Source organism: Mugil cephalus, chromosome 17 (genome assembly GCF_022458985.1).
Source record: "Mugil cephalus isolate CIBA_MC_2020 chromosome 17, CIBA_Mcephalus_1.1, whole genome shotgun sequence".
NCBI lineage: Eukaryota > Metazoa > Chordata > Actinopteri > Mugiliformes > Mugilidae > Mugil > Mugil cephalus.
In genome coordinates this window covers 14,964,324-14,970,323 of record NC_061786.1, presented here as the reverse complement: position 1 = coordinate 14,970,323, position 6,000 = coordinate 14,964,324, and positions in this window count along the sequence as shown.

Sequence of the window (6,000 nt, the reverse complement as noted above, 5' to 3'; positions counted from 1 at the left end):
CTAGGGTTTGAAAATATAAAGGATGACGTTTATTTTGCAACCTCAAACGATCTCATGAAAACTGGAAATTTAGTTCCTCCCTTTAGTTTTGTTTCCGAATTATTAGGCTTAAGATGTTGGTGGAATAAACGTGTGTAGTGTGCACATACAATAAAACACCAGCCCTTACATTGCCCACCGATATGTACAGGACTTTGTTTTGGCCGAAGCGCTTCCTGTTCTGTGTGGAGCCTCGAAAGTGACGGTTGCGAGCAGCTGACGTCCTCATTAGGAGAGTCAGTGTAACAGCGAGCTAGTTAGCGGTGACAGGTAAAGAGAAGGTCGTTGTGGTGTGACTCCAGTCTGTTTGAGGCTAACAGGACGATAGGATCATCCAGAGGGATTAGTGCGGCCGACCAATCTCTTAAACATGTGCAGTGTGACCATGAGTGGTTCAGAGAAATCTGCTGATTAGAGGTCCCTGGGTTTGGGTCGCGTTCGCGGGAGGCTTTCCCTCACGTCCTGCTTGTTGACAGGAGTTTGCTGCGTTCTCCACTTTTTCCTCTGCACATAAATTCTGGTTTTACACCTTGTCTGCGGCCCTCTTTGTGGTGTGACTTATGAGCCGTGTCGGAACAAAGCACACACAATAAAACAAAAAACCCTCCCTCGCGCTCGCTCCCCAATTAGTCACACCGTTCATGTTCACATCTATTTAACCGCCTCACATGTCATGTTCATTAATAAAAATTGTCATTGCCCATAAATTAGATGGATTTCTGGACTGTGCGTGCGTGCCCAAACCAGTGCCTCTGTGTGTGTGTCAGCTGTGCTCTAAGAAAGTAACATCCATCACTCTGCTCAGCCAGGCTTCAATAATAATTGGGTTAGAATAAATGGGCCATGATTTTGGAGCAGAAAGGCAAAAAAAAAAAAAAAAAAACACAGGGGGAGTTTGCCAGCCGAAACAAAGCCAGAGACAATTCAATAACCAGGCCCCACCCAGAGAGGCAAGAAGTAGAGCGTTGAGACACAGTGAAGCAGAGGCTGCAAACACAAAGCGGATTGATGTCCTGCCCCTGGACAGGGCCAGTTCTGAATAAAGATATATTTGTTACTAAGGCGGGGAGGAGGCTGTGTCCCTGAGGAAGTGAGACAGAGTGACACAGCAGAACTCTGCAGTATTTTATCACATAATATGCAGTGGAATCCAGGAAATATGGCATTTTACCAGCCATGCAGCGCGAATGCTGATAGTTCCGAATCCTGTACGCTAGAGTAGGATAAATTCCAGACTGAAGATTAATAGATTCATTTCAATGTGCAAAATGTGAGAGTGAAAAACATTCGTCGAAGGGGAGACAAATGGCGAAAGAAGCAACGCGTCGTGATTTGAGAACTAGTTTTCCAGACTGGTTAGAGCTTATTTAAAGGTGGAAAGCCCTGTACGTGTCACCAGTAGCATGCATGGTGCATGCATGGCTTGTATGTTGGGCACAGCATAAAAAAGAAGAAGAAGATGCATTGTGGTTAGAGAGCGTTTGGGAAATTGCGATAACTCTTGGTGCTTTGATTTTGGCTAAAATTAAGGTTGAACTAAGGTTACATATGAATAATTTTGAAATTGACTGACATTATATTGATGATGCTTTATCCTTGTTTTCCCTTTGACTAGTTTAACATTTGCATTGTGCATTTGAAAGAGAACAGTTTTTAATATGCACAAATTATACACTGAGGATACTGATATAGCCATGGAGACAGCAGTGCACCAGAGAAGTCTTTTGAGTCTCTGCTTCACATAAAAAAAGTATGGAGCAAATGGGAGAGAGACTTTAGATGCAAAATTATCAAAGAGGCCTGATAGGTGACACACAAAACGAGTGGGCATCCCATGTATCCTACATGACGGTCCACATTTTATACAAGCGCACATTCACGCCCTTGCTTCAACCCCCGCTGATACCCTGGCTCACTGTGAATGACTAGGAAATCAGTCAGTGACTGCGTGGATCCTTTGGCGGACTCACTTACACCCAGACAGACTCATTCTTGGACACGTTACTCACCTAAAGATACTACTGAACACATACAAGCACGGATAGACGCTCCCTGTTTCCGCGGATCATTCTCCAAAAACAAAAACAGGAGGATTCCACCTTCCTCCAGTGGGTTTGCATCAGGCAAAGAGATTAACACTCCTTTCAGAATCGTGCATGTTGTGAAACAGAGTAGTGGCTCCGATACAGCGCGGCAATGTGTTGCATTGCCTAAAGTGGGGGTTTTGAAGTCACAGATAATCTGCTTTTGAGACAATGAGATAGTGTTGCTTTTCATTCGCCTCAGTTAAGCCATGCGCCAAATGAGGAGAGAGAGATACTGTGGATCAAAGGTTTTTTTTTTGTGTGTGTGTATGTGTGTGTGTGTTGAATCCCAAAATTTTGCAGCTCTTTTAAGTCTCAACAGCTCCAAATGCTCCGTCTATTGTGCTGACTCCTTTTGGAGATGAATTTCTGCATTTTGGACAAAAATAATCTGCATGAGTACGGATCTCAAAATATCAAACAGAATCCACTCTCCTTCTATAACCGCTGTGCGCTGTACTGTAGTGTACTGTACTATATGTCAGCTTAATATGTCTGCGCACGGGCACCCTCTGGTAAGAAAATACCCCTAAAAACAGTTTGAGGAACAAAAGGCAATTTGACAGCAATATCCATCTTTGTTAATATTACTTGTGGTTTTAAATGCATTCAGTTGTAGGTATTGTTTGGTTTATGCTTGAAACTAATGTAAATGCAATTTAAATATAATACAACAAACACGAATGATGACACGCAGTGTGAGAGAGGGGTTGAAATGTGTTTTACATGAAGGTATATGAACAGATGGCCTCAAAGGTATCCGTAGTGTGACACTTGGTTGAACCCTCAAAAACTAGAGAACAGTTCCAAATGCAAACGCTGCCCCTTTTACGACTCCGTGAAGCCATCACTGAAGCGAGGTTTTTTTTATCTTTTGTTGTGCCATTGAGAGGTAAAACAACAAAATATGTAATTCCCATTATGACATGTTCTGCCAAGACTGCGCACACGCTTGATTGGCCACTGCAGCACCTTGCCAGAAGATATCACAGTGTGACTCTGTGGGTTTTTATTTTTATTTATTTATTTATTTATTTTTTTGCCTTTGTCTCCGACGGAACCCCCACTGCACCAAAATGAGTGGCCTCATTAAAATGAATGAAAGGACTGCGCATTTTCGCCCAACGCTCTTCTTTGTCTGTGTATGCACGTAACAGCCCAAACCTGGCCGGCCGCCGCGTGAAGTGGCTATGATTGTTCAGTTGTTACGTTGTTATGGAAAGATTTGGCAGCGGTCCTCTCTGTTTTGTCTGGTTGACTGGAAAAAGCATAATTTTTTTTTTTTTTTTTTCATAAATAAAATATAAGTCACGAGTGAAAAGTAAACGTCAGAGTTCACGAGTAGTGACGTATTTGCTGACATCTTCCGAAATGGCAGAGGTGGATAATAAATGAATATACTGTAATTCAGTCATATAAAGCTCTTTTAGTAATTTGATAACATCTCTGAGATTTTTCTTTTGATATTTCTAACGGCCTCATTCTTTCATTATGCCTTTGCATTTCCAACATTAAGTGGCCCGGTCGTACTGTAGCTATACAAGAATATGCAGCCCATAATCATATTACGATTTCATCCAGGGATAAATGACTGAACTGAACTCTTGAACCTTGAAATGTATCGTGTTATGTTCAACAGCTCCGTGTGTATATATAAGGATATTTTATATCCTTGCTTAATAAGCTTACCAATGAAAGAGAATTATTTATTTGGTCAATTTAGTCCAATCAATATCTTGCATGTTAGTAATGGACAGGTTTTTTTTTTTTATGAGTGTTATTATTATGATTATCACTGTAGCTGGGATGCATGAAGCTCTCTAGCGTTGCAAATTAGATTTATGCTCAACATAAATCCTGATCCTTTTGTTCTCCTGCCTTTATTTGTATGGTAATGTTTGAGAAAAGAAGCATGAAGCCGAATGACATTTCTGTATTACACCGCGCTGTGTAGAATACCAACTACTGTATTAGGATGTGAGGGCGGAAAAGGACGAAGCAGAACCCCGCAGAATGTGAGATCAAAATGAGATGTTTCTCATTTAAAATTCCAGTAAGGAAAAGTGCTCCGAGACAGAAACAACGTTTCAAGAGGTTTTACACGAGACGGTGTTCGGTTTTTGTGTGCGTGCCCGACGCTGGCCTGCGTGGCGGAGAAGTCGGGGGGCTAAAAGGGGAAGAAAAACCGAAAGAGGCAGAGAACACAGAGTCCTGAGCACACATGTCCAGGTTCGCTAATGGAAACAGGCTGCTGCTCGGCCCTGCCACTTTGAAAAGAGCCCCGGACCATCGACCACGCTTTAATCTTTAGCAGGTGCACGAGCACACAGAAAACAGACACGAGAAAGGGGGGGAAACAAAGGTTAAGTGGAAAGAAGGCTTTACAAAATGGAAACCATGGCAACTTGCTGCAGGTATAAAGTGACTGCCTTACACAATGCAGCTAAATTAGCAACCACTCAGTGGCACACAGTCCCATTAACGAGCAGCAGTTTAGCTTTATTAGCGTAATTCAACAGAGCTATTTATAATTGCTCTGTCAGTAGTCATTCTGGCTTTTCATTATTTCTTCCAAGCGAAATGCTATGAAGCATCCGATCAATGCACTCAAGCCAAGACAGTTGTTACCGTCATTTTGACAATTAGCATAATTTCTAAATTGAGATGTTATATTTATATCATTATATTTTAGACACCTCCTGCCACGGTGTTGTTATAACAGACAAATGTAGCAACTAGCTGCTGAACATAGGGGGCATTCAGTTGTAAGTGTAGAGGTTTTAATGATAAATTAATGTGCAGACAGTAAATAAATCATCCTTTTCAGGGGTTGTTATCTGATTGCATTGAATTGCTTTTATCCTGTTGCCCGCCGTCACCTGTAAGCGACCACAGCGGTATTTGCATGCCTGCATGTGCATGCTGAACGGCTGCTTGTTTGTGTAATGTAGTATGTTAGATAGCCCCTGGCAGCTTTCAGAAACGGACTCCGGGATGAGAGACGAGGGAGGCACAGTAGCCACAGCTGAGCTCTGGCACTGATGAGCCAACACGTAATCAGAGAGACACGAAGAAGAGGAGACGCTTCAGATTTGTGATAGGAAGGAGCTAACGAAGGATGGGGAAAGGACTGTAGTGTGCTTTCCCGGCACTAGTGGGTGACGAGCGTAATGTCTTAGTCGACAACTGTCAGGGCAGGTGTGGGTATGCCCGCGCTCCTGCGTTTCCTGTGCTGCAAAACAGAGCAGGGGCAATCTGAAATTATTCATCTTGAGTCAGCTCACGGGGCATGAGAAAGCAGCACAGAGGCTCCCATTTCCCTCCTATAAGGGCGGCCGCTAACATGGCACCTCACACCAGCAACAAGAGGCTGAGTCGGTGCAGTCCGGAGCCCATCGTGTGTGGAAGTGTGACACGTGTCGCTCGCTCTTCCTCAGACGCGTCGAGCACCGACTGATGCAGTAGGTGTTAAAAGCCTTTAGGATGATATAAGAAGCCGCTCATACCTTTACGGTCTAGCAGCTGTTGATGTCAGGTACACAGGGAGAGGTGTGGATTAGCATTTTAGACTGACAGGTTAAATAATTGTTTTGATATTTCAGCGGAGGACGAGTTTTGGATCAGGAATGTTGCTGGTTATTTACAGTGGCTACGGTTTATAAGCAAGGACGTCTGAGAGAAATGCACAAGCAATTCCTTTTTTAATATTGAAGACCCTCAAAATCCCCCCCCCCTATCTTTTCGTGACTGGAAAGTTACAGCTCTGCTTACAACAGGGGTCTTGAATGTCTTTCAGACCAAGGACCCCCAGTTTACCTTCTATATGTGTATATGTGTTCTATATTAAACTAGTGCTGTTTATAAATATACATTATTA